A 16,703-nucleotide genomic window follows, 5' to 3' on the forward strand; every position below is an offset into this window, starting at 1 on the left:
ATTAAAGTCCCATGTTGATGAGCACCTAAAGAGTCCATGAAAGCAATGCAAACACGTTGTGACAAGAATGAAGATTAGATCACATACACGGTTTTTATTAGTGCGACATAACGAGAAATGCTAAAATGTATACAAAGACAGACAATGGCACCACTAGAAATCTCTACAAGCAAGATGGAAACAAAAAAACAGTATGATGAGCAAAGTTACGAGAATATTGAAAATAGGAATGAATTAAGCTCATTGTTCTTACCAACACAACTGCTGAAGAAGCCTAATAATATTATCCAACAATGCTTCTATGCCAAATATCCAAAATGTTATGGATGAGTGAGGGGAGATTTTGGATCTAGATGAGGAACAAGGACCGAGGAAGGTGTTGATGAAGATACTCAAGAAGCAACTAGTGCTTCAGATCTATAGGTTCATGTAGAGGATTGAAGGTGAGGTTGAGTGATTAACCTCACTTGCACACCTAGATGGGGAAGCAGGACCAAAGAAGCTGTCAATGAAGATACTCTAGAAGCAGTCGTGTTGCAGATCTACAGCTTTCTATAGAGGTGTGAAGGTGAGGCTAAGTGCTCAACGGAGAAGGAAGGTGTTGATGAAGATACCGTAGAAGTATCCAATGCAATATATCTACATCTTTCTGTAGAGGTGTGAAGATGAGGCTGAGTGATCAATGGAGAAGGGAGGTTTCAAACCTCTGTTGGAAGAGGTATTTGAAGGGAAAAGTGGGCATGAAGAAGGAGATGTAGGTCTCATAGCTAGAGGAGAGAGAGAGAGAGAGAGAGAGAGAGAGAGAGAGAGAGAGTAGATGTGGTAGCCTTAGAGAGAGAAAAGAGGAGAGAGAGAGAATGACAACACGTTTTTTGCAAGACCCCCTTGTAGGGAGGGGGAGATAGTAGCCTCTAGAGAGAGAAAGAGTGGGTTTTTACCCCAGCTTTATGGAGAAAGGTTCACATTTTCTTATTTTCTCATTTTATTAATAAATAAAAGACGACTCTACCTCTACACCTATAAGTTTGACCACTCACTTAAAGGACCTATCACACCCACCATTTTAGTCCACATGGCACTCCCCCATTTGCTCATTCCTTAATCCATTTTTTAATCCCATGTCAAATAAAGAGGCCCTATTATACCCCATTCCCTTCCTAATGTGAATACTACATTTATTTCTCCATGGAGATGTTTTGCCTATCGCAGGATTCCCTATAGTTTGGTTGATTCTTAGATGACTTTCCAAGATTGGATTAACAAGGTGTTTGGACCTTATCTAAGTAATTTTATCAAGATGTTTATGGATGATATATAAATAATGCTACAGTTCTAGGGTTGAGCATCTATCAAAGCTGAAACTGTGTTTCCAAAGATTGCACAAGGAAAGTGGCCAATTAAATCCAAAGAAGTTAAGTTGGTCAACTTGGAGCTCATTTGTTAGGTCATGTGGTCTTACAAAATGGTATAGAGGACAATCTTGAGAAGGTGGAGGCTTTAGTGTTTATGAAACCTATGAGACGAATGCTCAAGGTTTGGCCATGTGCTTCAAGCAATTTCTCGCTATGGGTGAAAAGGTCTCTAAATGTACTATGATCACCCTTTGTTCATATTAAGGGGGGAAGTATATGTCTCGTGAGTTTAATGCATTTAGGGCTAGTTATGGGATAAAACACCAATGTACAATGACGTATACACCTCAACAAAATGGTGTTGCTGAAAGGAAAAATAAGCTACTTACAAAGATGGCGTGGTGTATGTCAAGAGTTGAGCTTTGCCACATTTGTTTTGGCTTGAGGCTATCATGTGTGCTACTTATGCAAGACCTTCACATGGTTGAGAGAATTCACTACGACATTGCTAGTCAATGGCTATTGAAGAAACATGTTGTGCTTGGCAATACTTTGCTCGAATATGTATGCCAACTTGCGTGCCTTCAGAAAAACACATAAAGTTCTTAACGAACTTTCTATCTAAAATGTAACCTCTCGCTTTGGTAAAGAGTTTCTCGACTCATCACGTTCACCCCCAGCTTGGCCTTCCTGCGCATGTGAAGATGGGTTTCCATGTACGCAGGTCATCCTCGTCTATGGCCATTGTATCAATCTGCAGGTAGTTATTGTAAGCCTCAAAAAACGGGAAAGTGTCAAAGAGCGCACTCCATTTTGCCTGCCTCATCTCCACAGCCTTGCAGATCTGGTTGGCATTCTCAAATTGGTCCCTTATGACCTGCAGAGTACTGGCGGAGACATTGTAGCTAGAGTTCCTGCATGGATATGCAGGGGTTATGATGGGCATCAAATGTGTCCTGTCCCGTGGGTTCTTTTGAGGATCCCAGACAGGGAGGCCCAGCGACGGCGCCCGTTGTTCGATCTCACATAGCATGACAGGGCATGGCCATCTCTATTGCGTATAAACTCGGAAGAACCTGGAAAGCAGCATGCTGGGTACAGCATTTGGGTACAACTGGCAAATGCGAGCCACCAACAAAGCCCAATTCACTCCACCAAGAAAGCCCATGACATTTGAATATACTCCTCGTCTTCTGGCCCAAAGCTTGATACACCGGAGAGTGGTGCGAAATGCCAGAATGTTCGGAACAAGGCGCAGTATGCGGTCAGTATGCTTTGCTCATCAACATTGCATAGAATGGAGTCATGAGATAGGTCCAGGTCCTCTGGAATGACCCAAAGCGCAAGCCTTGCATACAACAGATCTACTGTAATGCCTTGGAACTTGAATTTGAGAAGAGGAACATGGGCTTTTGGGACGGGATGAAGCTCTGCAACTTGGGACATTATCCTGAGCATGTCATGAAGCAGGATGAAGAAATCTTCCTCTCGAGTAGCATGTCGAGGGCATCGATGTCTGCGCCGGGACAGTGCACACCGAGCCGATACGAACGAAAAGTGAAGATCTTGGCATTTGCCTGCGCAACAAACAGGGGGCTGAAGCCTCTGCTTCTGGTCACGTGCTTCTGCGCAACAAACAGGGGGCTGAAGCCTCTGCTTCTGGTCCGTGGGCCCGGAAGACTAGAGAACTTCGCTCGCTCGGCAGGCAGGAAGCAGGAGGCAACGTGGTTGTAAATGCTTGCAAGCTTAAAAAGGTTCTCCACGTGGTTGCAAATGCTTGCGGAATCCATTATCCCTCCACCTCCAGCCGCCACGTCAGCCCCTTCTCTCTCTCTCTCTCTCTCTCTCTCTCTCTCCCCCCCCCCCCCCCCCCCCCAAGGCACCGTTGGAGATTTTGAGTTGCACCTCCACTCACGGCGAGAGGTTTTGAGTGTCAGCACGAGTTCCCTTGACTTGTCGGAGGGCAGATATACTGAGATCTCACCACCTTCCTCGACATGCGGGAACCCACATGTTAATTCGTTCTCACACCCTTACCTGTTGTTACTCGACATTCCTGTGCTGCTTTGCCACACCTTCTGATCCCCCATCACTTGCTTTTGCCATTTTGTGCCGGTTGCATCTCCCATATCCCATAACGCTCTCTTTCTCTCTCCAAGAACCTTGTGATGGGGATGGACCCTTCTCTCTCTCTCTCTCTCTCTCTCTCTCTCTCTCTCTCTCTAAGAGCCTTCCCCTACAATGCAGTTGAGTTGTTTTTTGTTTTCCTCCTCCTCCTCCTGCAATGCAAAAACTTCTCTTTTTTCCTCTCTCTCTCTCTCTCTCTCTCTCTCTCTCTCTCTCTCTCTCTCTCTCTCTCTCTGGGAGTAGCATCTCAAGAGGTAGGAGGAGGTAGCTATCACCCCAATCCAGCACCTTTCTGGCATTGTCCTCGGCCATACAGAGTACCCCCTTCGCTGGCTTCAAGTAATTGTGTAGACCAAATAGGACATGGCCACACGAAAACTCGATAGCTTCAAGTAATTGCGCAGACCAGATGGGAGATGGCCATGGGCAAGTGGCTGATGAGTGGATGGAGGCGACGGGACAACAAAGCAAGGAAATAGTGGGGCCTAGCATCGGACGACTACGAGATTCAACAGGATGGGGAGAGCGAAGACACAATATGCGGGAGTCATGGTCGACAATCCATGCAATGCAAGCTATGGTAACGGCTGATCAACGACTTGCGCGGAGAATAGTGGCAAGAGAGTCTCGAGTGGCAAGAGAGCTACGAAACAGTCAGCAGGTGAATCACCACAGCAGCGAGCCCAAGCGTCCAATCATGGCACTCAGGATGTTTTGGGCCAAAAATTCTTGTCTACATTTCACTACAAAGGGCACTATAAACTGGGAGTATAATCAACTTTTGAAACATTGGGGCCCAGCACCTTTATGCTCTTATACAAGATCTGGCACACTGTCAATTTGTTCCTATCTTGTTAAAAGGAGAAGTATATCACCCTCCACCTCAGCTAAACCTATCAGCATAAAAACAAAAAGTTTAGCATCTAGATAGAATATGTTATTCTTGGAATAGTGGGGGTGGTTATGGAGCCAGCTTTAGAGCGAGCTTTCCCCCCCCCCCCCCCCCCCCCCCCCCCCCCACCACCTCTACTTGCCATAGCCGCCCCTTACCACCCAAGCCCACCATCGGTGGTTGGTGGTGTTAGCTCACTACCACCATCCTCCTCCTACGACCACCGCCCATTTCCGTCGGTTCTGCTCCCACTCTTCCTTCTAGTGGGCTACTCAAGGACCTCCTCTCTCCCTCTCTCTCTCTCTCTCTCTCTCTCTCTCTCTCTCTCCCTCTCTCCCTCTCTCGCTCAGTTCCTCCTCTCCTCTCTCTTTTCCTCTCCCCCATTAAGGGCCCCAATAAATCCTACTCTCTCTCTCTCTCTCTCTCTCTCTCATCCTGTCCCTCTCTCTTTCTTTTGCTGATTTTGTCTCTCTTTCTCTCTCACTTGTCTATCTCTGCCTCCTCCCCCCACACCCACACTGTCTTTCTCTCCCTCTCTCTCTCTCTCTCTCTCTCTCTCTCTCTCTCTCTCTCTCTCTCTCTCTCTCTCTCTCTCTCTCGCCCCCCCCCCCACACACACCCTCTCTTTCTCTCCCTCTCTCTCTCTTTCTCTCTCTCTCTCTCCTCCCCTCCCTCCCCTCTCTCTCTCTCTCTCTCTCTCTCTCTCTCTCTCTCTCCCTCCCTCTCTCTCTCTCTCTCTCTCTCTCTCTCTCTCTCTCTCTCTCTCTCTCTCTCGGTCGCTCGCTCATCACACATTCTCTAATTGCATATTAAAAGACAACAATGATAGAATTCACTTTGCTGAAAACTCAAAACAATATCATCATTTGCACAACTCAAGGTAAATGAGATAGACCAACAAATGCTAGATTATTACAACAGTCTTTTTGCACTCAATAAAGTTTTGAGCTCGTTATCAACCAGACTAGACTGATGAATGAACATGTTGTGGTTTATGTCCATTCCAAACACTCTCAAGTAGATATTATACAAGTGTTTGCAAGCCACATAGGTCATTCCTTCCCCTAACCTCCTTTTGAAGTCTCTGCAAGTACAACTAGGATTCCTAGCTATTGTGACTCGGTATTTCTCAACACGTACCTTTGAGTTTGGTGTTTCTGCAATGAAGACTTCATGCTTACCGATCTTTACCATTTCCACTTGTTTAATGACCATTTCTAGTCCTAGAGCACTGTCAATCCTTTTCGATGCCTCTTCAGAAACACCTGTCCTATACCTACCCACACGTCTTTGCCCTTGCACTTCCATAGTTTCTGTTGCGATATGAAACCCCGCTAGCTGCAAAGACTTTACTTCTGGCGCTGTTAAGTTTGTGCCCTGTGCCACTGGCCACTCAAGTGGAGGTCTTGGACACCGCATCACAATATATGGACATAGATCCCACACATGTTTGACATCCAAACTACAAAACCATACCCATGTCTCATTGTTACGCCCCTCCCAGTTGCGTTTCCCCCAGAAACTTGGTGCTGTTGTTCCCTCTACGCATAAATTCACCTTTTTCTTGCACTTTCCACCTTTGATTTTTCCTTGGCAAGTGAACTTAGACCCGGTTTGCACCTACGGATTGCCCACATGGTGTCATTTATGTCAACCTCGATGGCCCTAATTGTCACCCTATCATTCTCCTCGTCCATAGAGTGATCTTGGGTTACCTGTGATGCATCTCCAAATGACAACTTTCGAGCCTTTCTTTGTCGAGCAATATTTTCAGTGACATACTCTGGCATGTGTGAACTATTTTCCTCCTCGCCTATAACATTGCCGAATGTCTTGCGTCGCCTTGTCATTTTAACCCGGTCTCCAAAAAACTTTGGCACCTTTGGAAGACCAGTTTCTCCAATTGTATCGTTCACAGCACAGCTAGTCTGTAATGGAGTAGGTCTGTGAAATTGTCATGAAGCTGCCTTGTCTATTAGGACAACGGCAAGGCCGGACTAGACAAGGCAGGGCCGGGCTAGGCGGTGTGGAATGGGGAGTCCAACTAGGGCAAAGGGCCAGGGGCATGCCTATATAAAGGGTGGTTGGGTGGTTGACTCTCAGGCTCTAGTCACCCCTGTCTTACATTGGTATCAGAGCATGGTCTATTTTGGGCAAGAGGGAGTGGAGTTTTTTGCATGCTCCTCTCTTTGAGGGCGTGAAGAGCCGCTGCTAAGCGGGAAGACGAAGTCCCACAGCGTGTGCAGAGCCGCTTGGCTGGGGAGGGAGAGATTCTCGACCTCCGCCATATGGTGTATGGCCTAGCTCGGCAGATGCGCGCTGCGAAGGGGAGGCGTTCTCATCACTACAGTGACGCCCAACACGCAACCGACGGGCCTCTCTCTCTCTCTCTCCCTCGCCCTTGCGGCACTTCCTTGGTCACCATAGTCGACAATAGACTTGTTTTATCACACTCAAGGCGCCCACAGGCCTTTGGCCTTGGGCAATTCCTCAAAATTTTCAAGCCAGGGTGCGTGCCCACCCGGGCACACACCCCATACACAAGGTGTTCGACGGTTGTCGGCCGAGCTTCGACACAAGCATCGGCAAGGGGCCACAAAATTCTTGGCAAAATTGTCAAAAATTCAGAAATTGCAGAAATTCGACGGAGCTGAAATTTTCAAACAAAGTATCTATTGCACCTTCTTCCTTTGGGAAGATTAAGTCGCCTACGACATTTCAAAGCGAACAATTACGTTTCAAGCAGTATAAATTTTTGTCGACATCTTCAAGCATAATTGATTCAACTATCAAGAGCTTGCGGAGTTCCATATACGGCGGACTACTCTCGATTTTCACAGAATTAGCACGGCTACTATACTTTGCGAGTGCTCCCAATATCAAGTATATTTTCTGAGTACTTTTTTTACCGCACTATGTAGCCATGGATTCGGATATCTATATGACATTCGATTTTGAGCAAAGTACTCTTGATCCTACCAATGATGGCCCGGGGCCGGATCCTCTCAAGGAGAGTACCCGCGATGCTATGGTAGGAGAAGATACTTATGAGTTGCTCGATATTCAAGAATTTCGTGCACTTCAGACACGCATGACAGTCATGGATGAAAATTTTAAAGCTTTAAATGAAAATGTTACTAAACTCTCCACATTGATAATTCAATTAATGCATCAGTAGTCTAAGAGTCCTGCTGACATCCACATGCATGAGCACATTGGCACACAAGGGCAAGGCCCAACTAATGATACGTTGCATACTCTCACTGCCAAAGAGGTGGATGACTTGTTAAAGAACTTTAAACCACCAGTCTTTAAGGACGAAGACCGAGACCGGAATAAGGATGCAGAGAACATCTTTCTCAGCAAATGGGGTGGAATTCACGCCTTACGGCGTACTCCGGATGCAGTCAGAGCTCTGGAGACAAGCTTAACTCTGGAAGGCAAGGCCTACAAATGGTGGATGTCTCTCAAGGAGAAGAACATCATACCACATAGTTGGGCAGCCTTTGAAGCAATGTTTAGCAAGGAATTTTTTCCTACAAACGAGGCCGATCGGAATTGGACGGCTTGGGACCCATGTTCCATGCGCCAATACCCATCACTCCTTGAATATATCTCTCACTATCATGACATTATCCTCAAGTTGGAAGGATTGGATATGTGAGGTCCCTGCCCCTTGTCGAGAGGAGTGGAGTACCTTTGATAGGTCTCCAATCCTGATAAGGAAAAACCAACGGACATTGCCTTAGCTACTACGTAGCCACGGACATGAACTGTTAGTGAAGGATTGGTCCTATCTCGCTATGGCGGAGCGTGACCACCATAACCCTATCTAAAAACTATCTATAATCAATTATACCTAAAAGTATAAATCTTAGAGTGGCCAACCTGTGCGCTTTTTTCTCCATGTTTTAGAAGCACAGCCGCCAAGGTTTATCTCTTTTAAGATTTATGACTATAAAAAAATTCTAGCGTTGGAAAGTTACCCGACTCATCGGGTCCACCCGTCCATAGAATGATACCGTCGGGGTATCATTCTCCCACTTTCCACACCACACTCACCATTCTTTTGTTATCTAATTACTACCACACTGTTTAAACATACATGTTCCTTTACTTTATTTATGATACTGGTTCGTTAAAACAGCCCTTCAAACAGTATTACAAACAATTGTCAAACAAGAAGTCGTCCAATTTTAAACCAACAACCCTTGGATTAGGTTCACTCAAGAATCTCTACTGGCGCTATTATGTCCGATCGGTATATACATTATTTATAAAAACCCTTGTCCTCATGAGCGTCCCATACCGCTCGACAAGTACTCGTTGTGCTAATCTGGACGTACTCCCGTCACAGCAACAACGGTGCCAATCTGGGCGTCATCCTCACGCCACGGAAAAACAAAACTGCAGTATCCAGCTGGGCTAATCTGGGTGTACTCCCACCACAGCATCAGCGGTGCCATCCTGGGCGTCATCTCACGCCTCAGCAACTGTCACATAATACCAGCGCTAATAAGTAGAGATACTTGAGAAAAACCATACCGAAGGTTTTGGACAAACATTCTTTCCTATAGCAACCAGTTTAACCAGACAATCTTTCCTACTTGTCAAACATATGACGCGTTTCTTGGGGTTAAGCCCCGTGGTTTCGGTCCGTGTTTTCTTTTCATAAGGTAAATAATATATTCCTATGGTCTCGCATATGCAATGATGCATAACTTGAAACTGCAATACTAACCTGTACCATAGCTCCGATTGGTCCGATTGGTGGAGACATAGCATTTTCCGCAGGGATTCCACCGTTACTTGTACCAGCTTCATGATCATTAGCGCCTTGGGTTCGAGCACGCTTTGGAGCCATTTTTTTTTGTACTACACTTATGTTATACACTTAGAACTTTAAATTGATCAATTTTCCTAGTAATCTCCTTGTTTTCAAAGAGAGTCTGTAATTTGAACCCTCGCCAACTCGGATTCACACTTAGTGTTGTTGTTTTACATCTAATTTCTATACATCAAATATTAGCTAATCGTAATTAATCAAAAATTAAATGTGTAAACTATGAGTGAAAGTTTAGGAATACATTACTTTTTTGCTTCACGTTTCTAATCCAATTCTAACTTCAATTTCTATACTTCAACTAAATCAATTTTTAGTATTATTCAAAATTCTACTTAATCTAATTGACAATAAAATTGGTGAATAAGAATTTCATCATGTATAATAAGAATATAATAAGTTCTCTTATGTATTAACTTTCAATTAACAATATATAAGTTAATAGTGAAGATGTACTAACTAGAGAGAGTAGGTATACTTAGAGAGATTAGAGTAAGAGAAAACATACACACATCTTTTCTAAAGTTAATTGAATCTTACTATCCATTAGAGATTAGAGTAATAGATAGCGCACACACACACACATAACTAATTGAATCTTACTAATCTATTAGAGATTAGAGTAATAGATAACACACACACACACATAACTAATTGAATCTTACTAATCTATTAGAGAGATTAGAGTAAGAGATAGCACACATACACACATATCCTTCTTAAAACTAATTGAATGCTCAATTAATACACACCTTATTAGTCCACTAGAGTTTTTGCTCTCTTAGTGGTTTGTGGACGCCTTCTCTCTAAGAGAAGTGACAGCACTTCGTGAGCGCTATAGAGGCAATGTCTATGTCTAAAGTGTGAGCATGGATGCTCTATTTATAGCAGAAAGAAAAACGTCCAACTTTTTTTTTCAAAAATCATATCCGCGTTTTTGGTACCCTTGTGGTACCCATGAGCTTGACCACTTTGTCATTATCATCAAAAGATAAGGCCACACAAGGCCCTCCTCATTAAGATTAGTCAAGAGTAGCCTCTCCTTTTTCATATGACAGTGTGTCCCACTTTGTCCCCTCCTATGTGATCCATGTGCCTTCATTTGTCATCCCTATGTATTCTTTTGTCTTTATAATTATTTTATTTATTTCCTTAATGATAATTTACTTTACATTTTCAAGTTAAACTTTACAGTCTTATATTAACTTTACAGTAGTAAAAGAAAATTCTACAATCAGTAAATAAATCTTGCAATAAGTTAGTTAGTGATTCATATAGCTAAACATGTCAGAATTTTGTAGCGTAAATTTTAAATTCTAGGTTTTCTCAACCTACGATTCATAATTTGAACTTGAATATCTTAAATAATGAGTGATGGTTTAAAAAATTCAAATGCGTAATAGAACTTGTGTGAAATTTGAAAGTAGAGACCTTACAGGATATCTTTCAACAAGTACGAGGGTTTGTACGAGGTCTGACACCTGAGCGTAAGAGGTATGTCAAGACCCAAGACCCTAAAACACTTGAGGAAGCCATAGTGAAAGCTCATATTCATGATGACCCTGATGATAAGAAAATACATAATAGTAACGTGCCTGCTAGTATACATGGTAATACACGCACTCATTATGGACACAGTAAAAGAAAATTTATAGTTGCTAATTTAGATGCATCTAAAAAACCCAAGGGGTCCAGGGGTCCTCTCTCTCTTGAGGATTTTGATAACGCCAAGAAACAGAAGTTATGTTTTCAATGTTTAGGAAGAGGTCATGGCAAAAAGGATTTCCCAAGGGGAAATCTGCTGCTCAGGGGAAGGAGAAAGCAGTGCACACGGTGCAACTACTACCTCTTAAGTCTTCCTCAAAATTCTCCACAGTGGAAGTAACACACACTGAGGTGGTGCATGAATGCTGTCTCACAGCTTCCATGTGGCAAAAAACCTTTGGACCACATGAGTTAGTACGTATGCACGGATATCTGCAAGGACACAAGGTGCGCATCTTGGTAGATGACGGTGCTACTCATAATTTCATCAATTATGGGTTGGTGAAAAGGCTCAAACTGCCCAAACTCTGAGTACCCACCGCTACAAGGTAGCAATGAATGGACATGATACTGAAATATGGGATACTCAATGCCAAGCTGTTCCACTGGAAGTACAAGGGTACTCTACTTGTTTGGATTTCCAGGTTATGAACATGGAAAGGGCTGATGTGGTTCTTGGTAGGGAGTGGTTGCATAGCCTAGGACCATCACTGAAGCGTAGCTATGAGCACAACAACTTGATGTTTGAATCCCATGGCGCACATGTGTTGTTGTTAGGAGAAAAAGATATACCTTCATCATCACTGATTTGTATCACTGAGCTTATGCAGCTCGTTTCTGATAATGAAATAGATCAGGTTTTCTTGTGTTACTCACTGTCTCATTTTCTTTCTAACATTGAGTCTGTTGAACATTCCTCAATGCTGCATGCTTCTCTCTCCTCTATTCCACCAATTGCTAATTCTAAACAAGCAAACGTTGCTAGTCAATTACAAAAATTATTAAAGGAATTTCAAGATGTATTTCCTAATGAGTTTCCATCAGGATTACCGCCGACACGATCAGTACAACATAGCATTGACATGGCTATAGGCTGTAAATCTGTTAGTAAACCACCTTACTGTATGAGTTACTCAGAGGCTGCTGAGGTGGAACGTCAGCTTGCTGACTACCTTAGCAGAGGGTTTATACAACCCAATTCTTCACCATGGGCTTCACCTATCACCGTATTCGACTGGCCGATATACCTAAGACTGCATTCCGAACACGGTTTGCACACTACAAGTTTTTGGTGATTCCCTTTGGGTTTACCAATGCACCCGCAACATTCATGACACTTATGGATAGTGTCTTGAAGCCATATTTGGGCAAATTTGTCATTGTTTTCCTCGATGACATCCTAGTCTATAGTGCTTATGAAGAAGCACACTTACAACATCTCAGGCAGGTGTTTGAGTTGTTATGTACAAACAAGTTATATGCCAAGGAATCTAAATGTGATTTTTTAAAAGATGAAATTCATTATTTAGGGCGTGTTATTTCAGCTCATGGCCTATACATGGATCAATCCAAAGTAGATACCATCAAAAAATGGCCTCCTCCTCAAAATCTGGAAGAATTACAAATATTTTTAGGATTTGCAGGTTTTTACCAAAGGTTTATTAAAAACTATGCTCAAATTTTTGTTCCTATGACGGATCAACTTAAAGGCAAAGGAAAAGCTTTTCACTGGAGATCCGCTCAACAACACAGTTTTGATACGCTCAAGGATGCATTAGCTACAACTCCTATACTGGCTATTGTAGATCCTTTGAAACCATTCGTTTTGGAAACGGATGCCAGTGATCGTGATATTGGAGCAGTCCTGTTACAAGACGGACGGCCGATTGCATTTGAAAGTAAGAAGCTTGATGTAGCTCAATAGAACTATTCTGCTTATGAATGCGAACGCTATGCAATAGTGTGTGCCTTAAAGACATGGCGGCATTATCTGTATGGGGCTCAGTTCGAGATTGTGTTTGACCATGAAAGCATTAAATGGTTTACACAACAAACATATTTAAAGGGTCGAAAAGCCAGGTGGGCCGAGATCCTTAAGGAATATGATGCCAAGCTAAGGTATCTCAAAGGCCGATACAATGTAGTGGCAGATGCTCTAAGTAGAATGCCAGAGATCAATTCGCTCTTGTTCACGGAACTTCGTAGTGAATTTTTAGATTCTCTCAAGGGAAAATATGAGCATGATGAAGAATATTCCAAAGTGTGGAGCCATGTTCAAAAGAGGGATCCTTCTCACTCTAATGACGGTAGTGTACAATTAACCTCCACAACTAGTTCTCCTTTATCAAATGATGAACTACAGCGATGGAAGCATTTTACCATCAACAATGGGTACCTACTCCACAAGGGGAGAGTTTGTGTACCGACAGACACGGACATTCGGTGCCAAATTCTTTATGGATTTCATGATAGTCCAAGTGCAGGGCACCCGGGATTAGAAAAACTTATGCTCTCATACGACGACAATTTTACTGGTCAGGTATACATGGCTTTGTTCAAGCTTATGTCTTGCACTGCCAAAAATGTCAAGTTAACAAAGCAAAGTGCTTGAAAGTAGGAGGACTCTTACATCCTTTGGAGATTCCCAATAGAAAATGGGAAAGTATCTCTATGGATTTTATTGTAGGTTTACCAACCACTATACGAGGTCATGACTCAGTATGGGTGGTCGTAGACAGGTTGACAAAACTATGTAAGTTTATTCCAACCAAATCAACGGTTAAGATGCCAGAACTAGCCAAGTTATTTGTGGACAATCTATACAAATTGTACGGGTTGCCAAGTAACATTGTTAGTGACCGTGATCCCAAGTTTAACAGCCACTTTTGGAGAGCTGTATTTAAACGATTGGGTACACAACTAAACCTCAGTATAGCTAATCACCCAGAAACGGATGGTCAAACGGAACGGGTTAACCAGGTGCTAGAGGATATGCTAAGAGCATACATCAGCAAAAAACAATCAAACTGGGAAGAATACTTACCTATTCTCGAGTTTGCCTACAACAGTGCTAAGCATGTCACAACAGGTTTTAGTCGTTTCATGCTCACGTACGGGTTTCAACCTAGGTCACCAGTTACGGTGGGGTTGGCAACCAAAAAACTCCAACAGGTTAAGGATTTTCTACAAGACCACATGGATATGCTGAAAATTTCTCGTCAGAATGTTTGACAAGCACATGATCGATATAAGAAATACGCTGATGAGAAAGATCGGCAAGTTACCTTTGAAGAAGGGGAGGAAGTATTTTTACGTGTGTCAGAACATTCAGAAAGTCTGAAAACTGGACCGACACCTAAATTATCTCCCCATATTGTGGGCCTTTCAAAATACTCAAGCGAGTAGGAGATCGTGCCTACAAACTATTACTACTTTCACATTCTCGCATTCATCGGGTGTTTCATGTAAGCCATCTATGAAAGTGGTTATATGGGGACGACAATGTCATTGACCAATAGGTTTTGGTTGATTACATTGAACCTCCTACCTTACCGCATGAACTTGAACGTGTTCTTGATTATCATGAGTTGCATACACGGCAGCACGTACAACAACAAGCCTTAATCAAGTGGAAAGACCGACCTGAAGAAGGTTCCACTTGGGAAAACATTTGTGTTTTTAAGAAGAAGTTTCCCACTTTTGTTTTTGAGGAAGAAAAGTTTTCTTAAGGGGGGAGTAATGTCAGGACACCGGCAAGGCCGGACTAGACAAGGCGCGGCCGTGCTAGGCGGTGTGGAACGGGGAGTCCAACTAGGGCAAAGGGCCAGGGGCATGCCTATATAAAGGGTGGTTGGGTGGTGGACTCTCAAGTCTAGTCACCCCTGTCTTACACTGTCTCTCATCTTGCTTATGCTTGGTCCGCTTCCTATATACTTACCCTCTGTATATGCCATTATTTTGGATTAATGAAGAAGAGTGTTCCCATTATCCAAAACTGTTGCATCGTACAAAGAAATTTAGGCTTGTGTCCTTCACTTGCTAGCCATGAAGCGTGACGTGACTCTGAGAGATTTTTTCGAGGGACGACCTCGAGGCAATAGTCATCCAGAGCCTACAAAACAATAAATAAATATATTTCATTGATATCATGAAGGGTTTAACTAGATGGACATCCTACAACCTATTCTAGAATAAATTTGAAAACTTACACCAACAATTTCTTTCCTCCAGTGAGGGTACCTCACATGCCACCAACTCAACCAGCACTCTATTGGGCCTAGATTCCCATTTGCCACCTTTCTTGTTGCCCACCAACCTCGAATGAACCGATATTGGGCCTCTGCATCTTCATTGCTTTGCGTGCACTGCCACATTCGACACAATCGTTTGTGCTCGTCTTGAAATGCATTGAGCACATATTTTGTGGTGTGGATCCCTAGACTTTGTTCCCAATGGAAAAGGCAAGATCTCTCCCTACCTTTCATCACCATATTCGGACCTCCATTGAAAATTATGTGCGCCGCATTCCAGATTGCTTGGGCTTCATCTGCCATAAAGCCAACAAAATCTGGTGGGGGCACCCCATTGCGCTCTAGCACGTTGATCATTTGTTGTCAAAATATCATCTGGGTTGTACTGTCCTCTTCTTTCATCTCACATATGGAAATTGTCATTAATTTTTGGAAACTGAACATCAACACAAAGCCACATTAACATTGAAGTATGTGTCAATATGTGTTTAGTATTGAATATAAAATTAAAACTTGCCTCGGATCATAAACATGTGCTGCCATGGTTGTCCATCCTTCTACCCGTCGAACTTGATCAAAGAAAACCCACACTCTTTTTAGATCTCCATTTCCACTTCTTCGCATTCTATTGACAAGATCTATGCCTGAGCGAGGACCGGTTATCGACATCTTGAATACAAAACATATATCCTCCTCTCTATTAGATTGACTAGGAAAAAGCATGCCGTGGATAAACAAAATGTCAAGCGTCTCTTTAAGTCAATTATCAATGACTCCTCTCCACGAGCACTCGACTCCCCACAAAATTTATGCACCCTACTCTTAATTCTGCTGAGAAAATGATGAAAGTTTAGAAATATATAAGACTTTAATATTAAAATGCATTTCCCATACCTTTGGCTTTTAAGGAAATATTTCTTGGAGTAGAACTGACAACTCTTCTTGTCCAAGCGCCCAGCTTGGATGCCAAGCGAATCAACGGCCTTATCCACCAAAGACTTCACCCTTGCAATAGTACTTTTGGATGACCCTAGCCTTTGACATCATGGTCATGGAAACCTTGGTGCACCATGTCTCGAGAATAGAGTTTGTCGGTTGGCATTATGTAGTAAACTTGATAGTCGCAGGTTTTTCAAATAGCAGGCACATGTTGACAATAAATCCACTTCAAGGTTCAATACTTTTGCAAGTCACCATTTAGCATTGGTATCTCAATTAGTTTACCTGTAATTCCATGCCTACCATTGTGATTTTGTCACTCTTCCCTTGTACATAAAACAAAAGAACAAGGAATACTTGTCCAAGACGACCAATTGGGTATTCCTGTAGATAACACTTGCGATCACTCTACAAATACACATTCGAAATCACCTCCGCAATAGCTTTTCCTTATAGTTGCTAGAAATGTGATTTTTGTGGTAGTTGGTTTGGTCCACACATGACCATCCACTGATTGCTCCATTCCATCAATAGCTGACCTCTCGATATTTGGTTGTGGTGGAAATTCAAACACCATCTTTCCATTGTAGCTTGATGGAATTTCTTCCACCCACTCCCATTCTGATGATGCGATCAAGGTCTTTAGCTTTGGAGATATCATAGTGGGATGCAGCGCTAGCTTGGAAGAAAGCAACGATATGTCGGTAGACTGTAGTGGTGTAGTAGGTTTCACAGGGGAATCCAAGAATGCTACA

General features: G+C 43.0%; 1 pseudogene; it reads right to left on the bottom strand.

Annotated features, from left to right (window-relative positions):
* Window positions 1-1,590: 1,590 nt before the first annotated feature.
* LOC147426039 (nuclear poly(A) polymerase 4-like) lies at window positions 1,591-3,142 on the bottom strand (annotated as a pseudogene).
* Window positions 3,143-16,703: the final 13,561 nt, after the last annotated feature.

The sequence above is a fragment of the Adiantum capillus-veneris genome, chromosome 24 (genome assembly GCF_014529385.1).
Source record: "Adiantum capillus-veneris isolate H3 chromosome 24, ASM1452938v2, whole genome shotgun sequence".
Taxonomy (NCBI): Eukaryota; Viridiplantae; Streptophyta; class Polypodiopsida; order Polypodiales; family Pteridaceae; genus Adiantum; species Adiantum capillus-veneris.